The sequence below is a fragment of the Crocodylus porosus genome, unplaced genomic scaffold, assembly GCF_001723895.1.
Source record: "Crocodylus porosus isolate Cpor-Errol unplaced genomic scaffold, CroPor_comp1, whole genome shotgun sequence".
NCBI classification, from domain to species: domain Eukaryota; kingdom Metazoa; phylum Chordata; order Crocodylia; family Crocodylidae; genus Crocodylus; species Crocodylus porosus.
In genome coordinates, this window is record NW_017728937.1 from 5,706,991 (window position 1) to 5,722,494 (window position 15,504).

A 15,504-nucleotide genomic window follows, 5' to 3' on the forward strand; every position below is an offset into this window, starting at 1 on the left:
GAGAGTTTCAACATTTTAGAGATAATATGCACTACACCAGGGGGATGCACGCTGCACAGGTGTCCAGAGACTATGCTAAGTTGGCCAGGAGGGCTCTGCTACAAGTGGCTGCTGTCCAAGTCCTCCATCCCCACTTCCTCCACAAGAGTAGATGGCCCACTTGGTGCTTGCTGCAGGCAGCCTGCCAGCCCAATCCCTCTACCCAGGCCAATCCAGGGCCCTTCCACAATGCAGGGTCCCTGGCTCCAGGTGTGCAGCCCAGGAGCAGATGGGAGAGCTGGCAAAGGCCTGAGTTGCTATGTCTTTGCTGCTCTCCTCCCCTCAGGACCTCCCTCCTGTGCAGGGCTTACCAGATGGCATGGTAGATGTCCCTGGCAGCTTGAGTCTGTACCTGCAGGCGGTGATGAGGTGTGGCTCCTACTGCTATCCTGGGGCCCAGGGGTATGGTGGCTAGCTGCCTTGGCAGTGGCCCCTTCCAAGGAGGATCTGGAGCTCATCATGGTGGCTAGTGTCATCTCTGGCCTGTCCTCCTGGGTGGGGCTGTGCACCTGGAGCTGTCATGGTAGTCACTGGCCTGGGCACCTGGAACTGCTCGATGAGGCCAGGGGCAGAGAGCGCACCTATACTTGAGCCCTGTGCCCTGCGGCGCCTTCCCCTGCAGAAGAATCATCACTGCCAGGCTGTGGTGGAGTCTCTGGCAGGCCGCCTATGCTGGAGAGCACTGTGTGGCTCCGTCCAGGGTCCTGGGGAGTGAGAATGTGGTCCAGCAGTACATAAAGGGCATGGTCCTGTGGGCAGCTCCAGAGCGACAGTTGTGGATGGTGACATGGACCCACTGCACTCACAGGGCCTTGACCTTTATGTGGCATTGCCATGCTGATTGCTAGTGTCTGTGCTCCTGCATGTGGCCTACCAGGGCCTCACAGATTTGGGCACTGAAGTGCCTGCCCTGGACAAACTGGCTTTGCACCTCAGTGTTGCACCACAGTGCAGTCAGGTCTCTGGTCTCTCCCTGGGACCAGTTGAGGCCCCGGGCTGATGTGTTTGGCATCACAGAGGAGCCATTGTGGTTTCTTTGAAAGCCCTCGGGGGCTGTGCCTGAGACACTGGGTGTTGTTGGGCCTGGGCACATGCCTGCCGTGCAAGGGAACATTGTGTGATAGCCAGCTAGCTGGTGAGGTTGGCCTGGGTGGCCACTGCCAAGGTCCATGAGTCTGATATGGCAGGCACTGGGCCACTGCTTTGGGACCTGATGGCCAGAGGCAGGCAGCAGATGGCACAGGCCCTGGGGGCATGCCAAAGTTTTAAAAGTCAGGCTGGGGCAGGCAAAGGGTCATCCCAGGCCTGGGGCTGGAGAAATTCCGATCTCCATGCCTCTTGGGCAAACTTGAGGGTGGCCCCCTGGTGGTGGGGCAACAGGGAGCAAATGTGCTCCCAATCAGCATTTACACATGTGCTACAGCACAGTATCTACTGCATGGTTAATTTACGGCCTACATTTGCAGGTAGTAAATTAGCTGCACAGTAGACTAATTTACTGCACAGTAACTGCCTGCACGTGTACACAGTAATGCTTTACTGCACAGTAAATTAGTCTACTGTGCATTAAAGGGTCTTGTGTAGATGTACCCAGTGTCATCTTTTTTCACCTGTCTCAAGTCCCTCAAATATGTTAATGCACATATTTTTATAACATGCTAACATCATAGACTTAGGACTAAGTCACAAAAAGCAATAAGGAGGAGGAGCCATCCATTTCGTGTGTTAACTGGCTTTCAGGACCTCAAACGGGTGGAAAAGGTGCCTAATAAGTGAAAGGATCTGGCCCTTACAGTCTAATAGGGCAAGATGGACAAAGGGCAGAAGGAGAAACAGAAGCACAAAACAGAAGGGCACAGCAGATGCAGAATGAGAACTCAAGTCCCAGCTCCATGCCTCCCCACCAGGACATGCACCTTCTCACTTTTTAGATGCTGTTTGGCCTTGGGATATTGGAAGCAGCCCCAGGAGAGATGGGGCACAAGGCAGAGAAATGGTCCCCTGAATCCTGTTAAGTGAGATCACCACCACAGCTCAGATGGGTCAAGAGATACTGGATGTCAGGATGTGTCATTAATCCAGGACCATGTAGTTTCCAAATTGTACCCCAGTCTCGGATCATGTTGTGTCACTTTCCACATTAGTGAGGAAAGATAACTCAAAGGTGATTTGATCACGGTGTGTAAGTGCCTTCATAGGGATAACATACCTTGTAATCTGGGCTGTTTAAACCCAGAAGAGAAAGGCAAAAGGAGAGTCAATGCCTGGAAATTAAAGCCAAATTAATTCAACCTGGAAATAAGGGACAAGCAATCTACCAAGAGAAGAGGCGGATTTTCCATCTCTTGGCTTCTAAGGCAGACCATCTAGATGCCTTTTTGGAAGATGCTTTAGTCAACTGCAAGTGGCTCTGCTCCACACCAGAGTGAAAGGATGAAATTCAGTGGCTTGGTCTACACGGGAGTTCGTACTAGATTAACTAAGGGCCCTTTCTAGGCTTAAAATCTTTAAGTGTTTTTTTTGCCAGTTTCTTTGTTTGAACAAGCCAAACATGATAGCAATTTGAAAGCTTCCCTCTGATGGAGCAGATTAATGTTCACAGCAAAATGCACTTGCGGTGGCTGAAGGTGTAGCCTAGAAGCAGTGTATCACATGGAATTACTTCTACACATCCTGCAAGGTTTGAGCAGAGTCTCTGCACAGTGTTTCATTTCCTGTAAGCACAGTGCTTGGTTTAGGAGCCAATTCAGCTGGGGTGTCTGTAGGTTTTCTGTAAATCCCTTGCACCAGAGCTGTCTGACACATTGTGAGATCCTCCCAGGAGCCTAGGGAGGTTTTCTACATTTCTTGAGCTAGCTGTAGTGTGGATAACATTTGTAGGCTCTTCCAGATCTTATTTGTAGTGTGCTATAGGGAAGGAGGCTTGGGTTATGGGATCTAATCCTGGTTCTGAACCTGACTTGCTGTGTGACCTTCAAGAAGTCATCCTGTCCCAAATTTCCAGAAATAGTCTGTAATTCTGGTTGTCTAGTGTTAGACTTCTGTAGCTGAACAGATAAGGAAAGCCACAGTTCTACAGTCCCCAATCATTGACTGTAGATATTAAATGCCTGATAAAGCCTCAAGGAGTTTTAGACCCCCAGACTAAAAGTCTGCTTTTCCCAAGGTGGCCTTTAAACTCTTGAGCCTAAGTTCCCTCATTCATAAAGTGAGGGTAATGTTTACCAACCTCACAAGGGGAAGGGAGGGGCAGCACCTGCCCCTGTTCTTTTCAGCTGTATCAGTCGGTATGTACATCCCTTGGCCATGTTGGTTAGCGTAAGGATTAACTGCTTCCTGCTGCTGGGCAGGTTTGTGTGTAAAGTGGTTGCTCATGTTCAGATGACACTGAAGTGATTAGTTCCCTGGGAAGGTGCTGGTCTCTGTGAGTGAGGCAACTGATCCTAATAGTGATATTGGTCTGTGTGGGAATGGGCTGTTCATAGTAGCTGTGTCGATACAGCTCCTCCACAGTGATGGTTCATGTCCATGGGTGACAAGCAGGGATCCAGCATTTCCGTTTCCCACAGAAAAACAAAAAAAAATGTGGATTTCCCCCTTTAACTGAGAAAAATGCTGATTTTTCATTTTAATGGAGAAACACACAGATTTTCCACTTTTGCAGAGCTCTCTGCAGGCTGACAGAGTTCCAGCCTGTAAGGGGCTGGGGGGAGTGGGAGGAGGGTGGTCAGGCAAGGGGTACCATGTGCATATGCACACTCACACACCCACAGAGCTACCAGGCAGCCTGAAAAGCACCTCCTGCAGGTAGGTCTGGCAGGGGAAGGAGGGGAATTGAGGCCCCCATAGCAAGGGAGGAAGTTGGACAGGGCTGGGGCTGGGACTGCTGCCCAGCTGGTGCGTGTGTGGGGCTCGGGGCCTGGGGCCAGAATGTGTAGCCGCAGGGCCCCGGTGGGGAGTGGGATGGAGCCATGTGTGACTCGTCTGGGGGCAGAGGCAGGGGTGGGCTGCCTAATGCAGGCTCAGGCTCCCCACCCTGCTGCTCTCCTGCCCTGGACCTCTGCAGCCCAGAGGATGGGACCTGAAGCAGCAGGGCAGAGCAGGACAGGCAAGTTCTTTGCTGCTGCAAGCCCCATGCCACTTGGCGAAGTGCCCCCTGCCTGCCTGGTAGCAGTGCGGGCAGCGGCACTGAGTTGTGCTCCTCGTTGCTGCCTGGTGGGCAGAGGGCACCTCACCAGGGCAGCGCAGGGCTTGTGGCAGTAGCACTGAACTTTCCTGCCTAGCCCCACTCTGCCCTGCTGCACTGGGTCTCTGTCACTGGGCCTTGGAGGTCCCAGGGGGAGGGTATCAGGGCAGGGAGCCCACAGTGGGCAGCCCGCATCCCCCAACCCCACAGGCTCTGCTCCCATTTTGCCACCCAGGGGAGAGGGGAAGTTGGGCTCTACGCTCCACTCCTTGGCAGCAGCTGCCACTTCCCTCGGGTGGCAGTCAGGGCTTGGGAGCTGCTGTGGGGGGGAGGGGGCTGCGGACCTGGCTCCCTGGCTCCGTAGCCCTGGCAGCTGTGGGTGTCCTCTGGCAGTGCTGGGGGGGCAGGGCGGCTGTGAATAGGGAGTAAGGGGCACCGGCAGAGTCCAGAGGTTGTCAGTGCAGCGTGAGGGGCACCAGCAGGGCTGTGGGCTTGTGACTTGGGAGTGAGAGGCCTGGATCTCTGTCCTGGTGAGAAAAGGGGGCAGGGGGAGCTCTGATTTTCCATGCTAAAAAACCCCAAATTAAATACACAAATGTATAGGTACTTAGAATTTATTTTATTATAGTGATTGAGGCAGTGGTAGGCTTCCACATTGCTTTAAAATTGTAAATATTTCAAAAAAACATTATGTTCAATTGATACATATCTATATATAGAGAGAGAGAGAGAGAGAGCAGCATTTCATTTTAATTGTGGATTTCGGGTTCAGAGAATTTGCAATTTTTAAACAAGGAGAACAAGGATCCCTGCTTACAAGATACCACTCCTTGCACGGCTGCATATGAGTTGGCCAGCCATTTGGTGGTATTGGGTTATGAATGTGTCCCATCGTGTGAAAGGTGACCATGTCCCATACCTCTTGGGTTCATCTTATTGACTGCATTCTTGTGGAGTTACTCATTCACCCGTTAGTCTTTGTTTGTGGGTTTTCGATCCATGTATGATGAACTCACCGGCTGGCTCAAAGGGACACTGTCACACCCTTGGTGGGAGAACTCAACCTGCACTTCTCACAGGGAAGCCATAAGGGAGGAGCCCTGGAGGACTCTGGGATCACCTGTACATGGGATGGATTTCTGCTCCAACATGTACTATTTAGCATGCATCAGAGCAGACTCAGTTAATTGTGTCTGCTGCGAGTCTGCAGGAGTGTGCTAATTAACGTGCTTCAGCAGCCTCCATGTCATGTGTAGTCAGCGTCCCCATGTTTCAAAATGGTGGTAGGAGTGTTTTAACTAAAGCTTTTCAAATGAGCTTTAGTTAAAGTGGCCCCGCCACCATTTTGAAGCGCGGGACGCTGAATACACATGATGCTGTGGGTGCCTTAGGTAGAATGGCTTTCAGAGTACTGTAACCACAGTTACCATAATTCTCCCTGCAGGCCACAGAGTCACCGTGACTCTGGATTTCAGGTACTGTCCTGGGGGATCCCTGGCACAATAACCCCTATTCCGCAGTCCTAGCCTGTGCCACAAGTTCAGGTCACCAAAGCGATGAGGAGGAGGTCAGAGACATGACCACAATAATGTTAATGCTTGAGTCGCAGCAACTATTCCTTATAGGTCACTGACATGATCCCACTGACTTTGTTTCCCTCCTTACTCAAGAAAAAGCATCCTGAACTCCAGCTACACAAGCAATGCTGGGTTATTTACATCAAGCAAATTAAACAGCGCTTGGAGGTGAAAGTGGTACTCTGTCCTTCACTGCCAGGGACTGGGCACAGACACAGTAACTCTCACTCGAGCACCTGAGTGAGTAATGGTAATGTATGTGCCCAGGTCACCAGTCATGCACCAGGATGATGAAAACCCTGACTTGAGATGTGTGTGATGCGGGCAGTGATGTATCTGTCCTGCTGGTGAGTCTCTGAGCCGGTAATCCTAATGAAGCACAGGGAGGTGTGCTGCGATGTTGCCACAATGTAAGAGTAGATCTGCCAGGCCTGTATTTTGTATTTTAAAATCAAACGCTTTTGTTGTTTATACTGACTTTTCTGCTCAGCTGTTTGACTGTGTAGTTAGAGCCAGGGTGGCCAGCTAGAGCTGAATCACAAAGACAGCTGGTGAAATGAGCCCTTTGATTGTGAACTATTATTTATCATTAACTCCTCTGGCCTGTTACTGTGAGCAAACTGTAATTTACATTGCTACATGATGGGCTGTGCACAGCTTGTGGGCTGGAGGGGAGGGGCTTTAAACAAAATAGCAGTTCATTAGTAAGGAGAATTTTCCCTGTTTGATGCAAATCGATCAGTACCAACACTAGATCAAAGCTGATTCATACTTCCAATGGAAAGTATGGCTCTTCAGTTCCTCTGGGCCTGACGTGGAGCTGCGTGGAAGACCTCAGGCATCCAGGAAGATTTCAAACACTACAACCACCTCAGCTAGTTCTCTTCTGAGTTCCCTTCCTGAATGAGGACTTATTCACTCTCTTTTTGCTAAAGTCCTGGAGACAGACCCTCAATTGTATTAATCTGTGCAGCTTCATTAAGTTAATGGAGATATGCTAGTTTATTCCAGCTGTTGTCATCTGACATCACATACCAAAGGTATGACCTTAATCCTAGTCACTTGATATAGGTCAGAGTTACAAACATAATGGGAGTTTATACACGTGCTCCAGGAGGCGGGCTGGGGGAGCTTTCATTAGAGCAGCTCCAAGAGCCGCTCTAATTAAAGTGCCCAGAGCATCATGTGTATCAGCATCCCCATCATGTGTATTAGTGTCCCTGTACTGAAAAATAGACGTGGGGGTACTTTAAATGAAGCTTGTTGAGCGAGCTTTAGTTAAACTGCCCCCTACCCTGCCATTTTTCAGTGCGGGAACACTAATACATGTGCTGTTGGTGTGGTAATTACCATACTCCAGCAGACTTGATTAATGCCTTGATGCATTAATGCAGCCTTAATGCATGAGTATAGGCATCCAATACCACTATCAGGTAGCAGAGATTGGCATCCACTGGCTCTAACAGTTCGTTACACCTAGGTCATGGCCTTTGTTACAGCGTTTACAACTCACTAGCAGTCACAGGAACCCTTACTGATAGGGACATGCTATATATCTATGAATTTACAGGGTGCCATCAAAAGATTATTTGAGTGCCTCTGAACTGTTTAGAAATAGATCTGCTAGTATCCCTCTCTTTTCTGTTGGGTCCTAGCCTGCAGGAGAGATAGCTAGCCTGTTCTAGGTTGACCTAAGTATTGTGAATGTATTATATGGTTATTGGCAGGCATGAAGAACCTGTTGAGAGATAAAATAAGTCTAAGGATTTGTCTCAATTAACATAGCAGATGTTTTGGAATATAGTAGTAGCTACCATGTTCTATTATCTACTGTGCTCTGACTAGACTTTCTAAGACTACAGCGCAGAGAAGGCAAGCAGTACAACTTGCCATAGAAGCATAGAAAATGGGGGTTGGAAGGGACCTCAGGAGGTCATCTAGTCGAACTCCCTGCTCAAAGTAGGACCACCCCCAGCTATATCATCCCAGCCTAGGCTTTGTCCAGCCAGCTTTTAAAAATCTCCAAGGATGGAGATTCCACCACCTCTCTGGGTGACCTGTTCCAGTGCTTTACTACCCTCCTTGTGGGGAAATTTTTCCTAATATCTAACCTAAGCTTCTTTTGCTGCAGCTTGAGACCATTGCTCCTTGTTCTGTCATCTGCCACCACTGAGAACAGTGTAGCTCAGGGGTGGACAATTACTTGGACCCACGGGTCACATAGGCAATTCTGGAGAGCTGCAGTGGGCTCCCCCGCCAACAGCCTGGAACCTGCACACTCTGTGGCTCCTCCCTGCCACTGTCAACAGCACACAGCCCCAGGCCCACCCCCACCTACTCCATGCCCACTCCAGACTCGCCCCAGCTGCAGTGGATCAGCCAGAACCCACATGCACAGCCTCAAACCCAGCCTGCTCGATGCCTGCACTGCACCGCCTGCCTGCACTGAGCAGCAGCATCAGCAGCTGGGAAATTGCTGCTTGGCATGGGGGAAAAGCGGCCCCTCTCCCCTCTCCACTGCTAGGTCCCTCTTGCTGCAGCTGCCTGGAGCCCATGCCCAAGCTGTCCTGTGGATCTTCTCCACCGCTGTCACCACCGCCTCTGGGCTGCCCAGTGGGGCAGCAGTAGCAATGCAGAGAAGCTGCACAGCAGCCCAGTTATGGGCTCCAGGTGGCTGCAGCCAGAAAGGCCTGGAAGCAGTGAGGGGGAGGAGCCGCTTTTCCTCCATGCTGAGCAGCAGCTTCTGCCTGCTGCCACCACCGCTGCTGCTGCTAAGTGGGGGTGGGCAAATCCAGAGCAGGCAGGGGCTGGCTGGGGGTGGGGCTGCGCACGTGGGTACCCACCAGTACCATGGGGCTGGGGCCAGCAGTGGTGGCAGCTGGAAGGAGCCGCCATCGCCTGGGCTGCCTAGAAATGCAGTCCAGCTGTGGAGCTACCTCAGCCCTGCTGCATGCCAAATGGGTGGTGGGATGTGCCGTGAGCCAGATGGCACCTGGGCCAGGTAGAACCAAGGGACCTGCTGTAGCCTGGAAAAAGTTCCTCTGTGGGCCAGATCCAGCCTGAGGGCCATATTTCACCCACCCTGGTCTGGCTCCATCCTCTTTGGAACCACCCTTCAGGTAGTTGAAGGCTCTATTAAATCCTGCCTCAGACTTCTCTTCTCCAGACTAAGTAAGTCCAGTTTCCTTACCCTCTTCTCATAGGTCATGTGCCCCAGCTCCCTAACCACTTTCATTGTCCTCTGTTGGACTCTTTTCTGTTTGTTCACATCCTTTCTCTTGTGGGGGGCCCAAAACTGGACACTGTATTGCAGATGTGGCCTCAACAGTGCTGTATAGAGGGGGATAATCACTTCCTTTGGTCTGCTGTCAGCACTCCTACTAACTCAGCCCAGTATTCCATTAGCCTTCTTCAAAACAAGGGCACACCGCTGGCTCATATTCAGCTTATTGTCCACTGTAACCCCCAGGTCCTTTCCTGCAGTTTGTCCCCAGCTTGTAGCAGTGCATGGGATTGTTCTGTCTTAAGTGCAGGGCTTTGCATTCCTCCTTGTTGAACCTCATGAGATTTCTTTTGGTCCAATCTTCCAGTTTGTCAATGACTCTCTGAATTCTAGCCCTACTTTCCGGCAGTATTCCCTCTGAGCTGTGTGGCCGCACAGGTGCACTCATGCCATGCTGTTAGGCTGGTCTGCGTGGCTGCGTATGCCACGCAGCTTAGAGGGAATGCTGCTCTCTGGCATATCTAGTACTTTTCCCAGCTTGGTGTCATCTGCAAACTTTCTGAAGGTGCACTCCATCCCATCTTCCGGTTGTTAATGAAGATATTGAACAAACCAGCCCCAGGACTGACCCCCGGGGACTCCACTTGATACCAGCTGGCATCTAGAAATTGAGCCATTGATTACTACCCTTTGAGCCTGATGATACAGCTAATTTTCTATCTACCTTGCAGCCCCTTCATCTAAGTCGTACTTCCTTAGCTTGCTTGCAAGAATGTTGTGGGAGACAGTATCAAAAGCTAAAGTCAAGTTGTATGTTAGAGTTTAAGAACTTTCTACCTAATGTTTTCCAGAAACACAGTTTAGCTTTATACAGATGTACCCAAAGATGTGCCTTGGCAGTCACTTCTGCCAGTAAGTCTATGCTCCTTATCCTCTCCTGCAGGAGTAAGTTTTCTTACCCAGTAAAAGTTGTGTCTCATGAACTCAGGGGTCTCCTTTATACTAGTGAATTTCAACTGTCACATAGGCTGGCTGTGGAAGGAGAGGCAGGCTTTCAGGTAGCTAGAGGCTTTCCAAGGGAAGGTTTTGGACTGGAACAGGTTTTGAACTTGCCAGGAGCTAGAGGAAAAAAGGTTTGTTCTCATATTTTGTATCAGCTTTTTCAATGATTGGATGGAATCCCTAAAAATGTCATCAATAATAGAAAGTTGAAGTTGCTCACACACAACTACCCTTGAAACAGCCCCTCAAAGTCCAGGAAATAAAGCCTGATCCCTGACCCAGTAAAGGCAATGGGTGCCTTTTTAGTGACTGCAGCGTGTTTTGGATTAGACTTCATATATGCTGAAGATGATGAAGAAACAGATATACACTATATTACTCTGTGCATATATTACTCCTGCTGGCTAGCCCCCACACTGAAGCACTTTGTGCCCCAACCATCCCACATGTTGAGCCAAATCGGAGCAGTCCCAGGCTGGTAGGCTGACCCCCCTGAACCCCCTGCCAGCCAGGGCTGCTCCATCCTAGCTCAATGTCCTGTGGTCCCGGGCGCATGTTCAAATGTGGTGCCTGGGAGCAATAAACTCCAGTGCAATATGCAATATGCAATATGCACTGGAGTTTATTACTACGCATTAATTGCAGATGTAGATGCACCCATAGTGGTCTTTTTTCAGCCCGAAACCTCTATAAAGCAAAATACCACATTAGCCATATAAGCGGAGGAAACCGTATTCTACCCTTAGCATGTGTCTCTTCTAATATGGGCATGTAATTCATGCATGCTAAATTTGTAAGTGCCACACTTTTCTCTTCCCATCCCTATACCAGCAACACAGAGAGAGACATCATTTTAAAGGACTCAACAGTGGCCAGAGGGTCATAATAACTATCAGTGCCAGCTCATTGACCCAGTAATGTTAGTTCTTTCTAGGTCACTGACTTAGGTAAAATAACCTTCAGTCCATGTTTGCCAGCAGGTAGAAGTAGATTCCTAGTATCTTTCTGAGACTCTTTCCTCACATCCCTAGCATTCAACTCAGGAGACCAGCTCTTCTGGGCCAGCTAGAAACGGACATGGACAAACCCACAGGTTGCTACTGTTGCAGCCCTGTGCTGCCCCTTGTTATATGCCACAGCAATAGACCTGTTCCCAGAAGAGTGCCCTTGAGCTACCCTACTTGGAATTAGGATTCTGCCTGGACTCAGTGCTGAGGAAGCAAGGGCCCAGGGGCTCTGATAACACAGGTCTGTTTGGAAGGCCTGGCTGTTCCCAGGGATTTGGGGAGGGGGGGATGTTGGGTGTGAATGTTTAATTATTTTGTTGTAGAGCTGGACTTTGAGATTTAGTGCCAGAGGGAGTAGCACCCGCACCTTCAATGAGTAATATCCCTCCCCTCCCCTCCTCCTGCCTCCTGGCTCATGCTCACAACCAATCCAATTGGCATAGAGAGAGCAGTATTTACAGACAGCGTGACCTAGAGGAAATGAGGAAGGGAGTGTGTGTGCATGGGAGAGAGAAACAAGGGATGGAGGAGAACACAGATGGGGAGGGAAAGAAAGTTGGAGGGAAACAGCAGGAGAAGAGGAGAGAAAGAAAACAAACAGCGTGCCATGTAAAAGGCTTTGGAAAAAGCAAAGACAAGTGCCCATCAAGGGGTATTGGATCCACTTATCAGGATTTTAAAAAGTTTGTCTTCCGTGTCACTGTGGTCAGTCAATCTGACACCATGTAATTGTAGAATGGAAATCTGCCCCTGCATGGGGACAAATTCAGGGTTTGTATCCATAAAGGACTGGACGTTTTTACTCATTTTCACAGGGGCCATGATGGAACACACACTTCTCCACCTTCAAGACAGCCTGCCGAGCCCATCTCTTTCCCTTAGGTCTGGAAAGGGAAGAAGCAACAGATTTCGGGACAGAGATCATGACTGTGGTCTCTGGGCACTATTGTACCACAACAAATAATAAAGATAAAGCGTGGGAGGGAAGCGGAGGAAGGGACATCTTGTTTGTTTCAGGAATGGGGGAGCATATGGGATCCAGAGAACTGGCTTTCATTCCACTAATTTCTTGACTTTCTAGGGCAAGTCACTTAATCTCCCTCAGTTGGAAAGGGGGTGGGAGGTGGGGATGACAATCCTTCAGTCAAAAGGGTTTTCTATCCTAGGGATGAAAGTCATTAATGATTTTGAAGTACCTGGGTACCACAATAATGAGGCACATCTGAATACATAGGTAGACAGGGTCATTCTGAATCCAGGTGCCCAGAGACAATGGAGATAAAACTTGGCAGATATGCCTGGCTAGATGCTCGCTATTGCCCCAAAGCAGCAAGTTATTTCAGAAATTCCTTCTAAGCCACATTCCCTGTTTTCTGAATGCTGCGGAAGTAGGGGCATAGATTGGATGTGTAGAACCAGGAGGTTGATAGGTAGGAGGTAGAGGTTTGTCCTCTTTCTCTCCTCTTCTCCTGCTGTTTCCCTCCAACTTTCTTTCCCTCCCCATCTGTGTTCTCCTCCATCCCTTGTTTCTCTCTCCCATGTCCAGGAAATATGTGAGAAGCAAGATTTTTTGGTGTCATCTTTTATTGGACCAGCTGTATAGTTGGGTGAAATATTAGACAAGCTTTTGGGCACAGAGTGCCCTTCCTCAAGCCCTTCTGTGTATGAGGAGGACACTGTCGGTGCATAATTGTTACTCTCTGTTACAGTTTTAGTAATTAACTAGGCACGTTCAGAGGACTGTTGGGTGTTCTTAATCTCCTTTCCATCCTCTGCTTTTCTTCAGCAGAGTATCTCAGCTGTTGTGTGGTATGACCTAGTGTGGTGTTGTTGGGTTGCTCAGTTATTGGTGAAGTGCATATGGGAGCTAACTAAGACACCCCAGAGGACTGGAGTTTTCAGAAGGTTTGGGACTGGGGCTGTTGAATTTTCCATGAAAACAAACAACACTGAGGAATTTGCACTTCAGAGGTGGCGGGTCCCAGCCAAAGAAGTACACAGATTTTCCAAACAAGAGTGCAAAAAACCAAACTAGATTTACCGAAAGGCAAGTCAGCTCTAAGATTGCCTTAGTATCTTAGCACACAATATTAAACCTCTTCCTGATGGATGCCACAACAGACTAGAACTAGCTCTTTTTCTAGGAGGTCCTGTTTACAGATTCTTTTGACTGCTTGACCGTCACTAATGAAGTGACCCAGAATAACCCTTTACCTTGCAAGGTAGTTTTGCTGTGCTTCAGTAACCAAAGCCAAGATGACAGATCCTCCCTCTGTCACTTCTGCAAGTTATTTTTTGCCTCCTAGTTTATCCCAAGTTAGTCAATGGAGCCTGAAGAGCTTCTGGAATTACAGCTGATGCTGGGCACACTAAAATTGTGGCTTGCTCATCTGATCATCTAAAATATTTTCTCTGTGATACTCACTTCTGTCTCCTACCTGCCAGCCTCCTGATGCTATACCTCAAAGGTTAGGACCTTGATCTCCAGTGTTCAGGGACCAGGGGAGATGAATTATCCTCTTACCTCCAGTGATGGGGTCCTTTTCAGGCAGCGTTAATGTCAGGAGGTGGAGCAGTAAATACACAGAGGATTCCACTAAGGATTCAGTGCACATCACAAGTGAATTGTCTGTCACTCTGTATCATGAGGACCATATGAGAGAGAAGAGAGGCTCACAGGTAGAGAGAGCAGTGCATAATGAAGTACCATGGAGAATAAGAGAAGGATTTTCTGAAGTTGCCAGTATTGCCTGACTTTGCTTCTGTTGAAGTCAAGGGTAAATCAGACTACTGACTTAAGCAGGAGTGAAATGAGGGCAATTAACTTTGAGGGGAGCTGAGTTAGGCCAGTGCTGAGCCCTTGGAAAATCCTATTCCAAGTGCTGCTCTCACATCTGGAGTTGTAGGGGGTAGGGGGAGGCAGGGAAGGGCTCCTTTCAAGACCAAAGACCATCAAGATTGCTCTTTTAACTTCAGTGGAACATCAGTGACTGGCTGAGGTTCTGACCAAGGGCCTGGCCCTTCAGCTTGAGTGCTAGATGACGGAGCAAGGCCAAGACTGGAAGAATATACACAGAGAAGGGAAGTTGTTTAAAGGTGCAATGGGAGATAGGTGTTTGACTCCTATTCACCAGCTCCTTTTGTGCCTTGAAACATCTCCTAATCAATTTCCTTCTGGTCCAAGGGCTGCGGGGAGTAGGATCTGATTGAAGGAGGAGACCACGTTCCCCTGCCGGCCTTGGAGAAGGGTGTTCTTGCAGGGCAAAAGGCAGGTGGCACTGTTAGTACAGGCAGATGGAGGGGTAAAGCTCATGACAGACCCTAGTCTCTTAGTATGGGAAAGGGGCTTCATTGAAACCAAAAGCACATAAAACAAGCTCCTGTGGGGAGGAGAATGATGGCAAGCATGATGGCAAGCTCCTGTGTAGCAGAGAAGTGAGGCAACTATTTTGCAAGGACCAGATTTGCCCCCTGTGCTCATGTGGTGTAAGGTCCTGTTGGTGTGAGTAAGGCTGGCCAGGTCTAGCCTTAAATTGCCAAACAGCCTCAAATCTCAGTTTTACAGCCAGCAGTAGAGGGAAATATATACATTCATTAGTGTTGATTATTAATTTATCAGTCTTGGCTATTCATTAATTTCAGGACTGCAGTTCAGGACTCATCTCAGGAACAGGGAACCTGCCATTATGTTATGATCAAGCTCTAGGGACGTATTTGGGTCTGTGTTTTGAATTAGGCCCTTGACTAAAATAAGCCTCTAGAGAGAAACGTTTTGTTTCCTCCCCAAGCACATGCAGTTTATATCTGTAGATGGGGGGTGGGGGTTAGGGTGTATGTGTGCGTGTGTGGGGGGAACAGCACTGGGGGAATAACGGGGAATAACAATTGTTTTAGTGGAAAGAGAGAGAGAGAAGAAAAAAAGGCTGTTGAGCTCTTGCTTTCCAACTCTGAAAGAATAGACCTATTACTATCCCCAAACCGCAGCCCCCTCCCCTCCCCAGAGAAGAATTGGTCACTGCACAGCTGTGTGAGAGAGAAAAATATATTTATATATATAAGAGAATCTGCCCTTCTGAATTGGTTTGTGGAGATGGACAAAACCTCATTGTGCGCTTTATCTGCCCCGAAGAGAATGGGCCCACAGTCTTCAGCTGGCAGGGGCTCTGCCTTTGGTTAACTGTGGTCAGATAACTGTAACTTCATTTAGATACTGTACTGTTATTTTTTTCAGGCATTATTATTGATTGTGGGCACATCTGGGGAAGAAAACACAAATCTCTGCCCCCCTCCCCTTGTTCAAAAAAAAAAAAAAGGAAGATGACAAGTTTTAAGAATGAAGGACAGATCCTACAGCTTGCGCTGAGGCCTGAATCCACTCATTTTCAGCTTCATGCTATTTGGATTTAAGATGGCTGGTTGGCAGGAAGCACAGCGAGGTTACAGAGGTTTCTCTCTGTCAGGTGCAAATCC